The sequence below is a fragment of the Poecilia formosa genome, unplaced genomic scaffold (assembly GCF_000485575.1).
Source record: "Poecilia formosa unplaced genomic scaffold, Poecilia_formosa-5.1.2 Scaffold630, whole genome shotgun sequence".
Taxonomy (NCBI): Eukaryota; Metazoa; Chordata; class Actinopteri; order Cyprinodontiformes; family Poeciliidae; genus Poecilia; species Poecilia formosa.
In genome coordinates, this window is record NW_006800569.1 from 107,801 (window position 1) to 108,010 (window position 210).

A 210-nucleotide genomic window follows, 5' to 3' on the forward strand; every position below is an offset into this window, starting at 1 on the left:
AGCGATTTTCTGTTGTCCTTCCATGGAAGCGGGCAACTTTCAAACTGAAATAAAACACTTTTTAATATAAGTTGCTGCTTTGACATGATCACAGAACTGCCAAAACATATGTACAAAAATACCAGACAAAGTGAATCACAGCAACGTCATCAGCCGGTGAGACGCTGAACTGATGCAGTGAAGCTACTAGCAGCAGGAGAGGAGCTACGC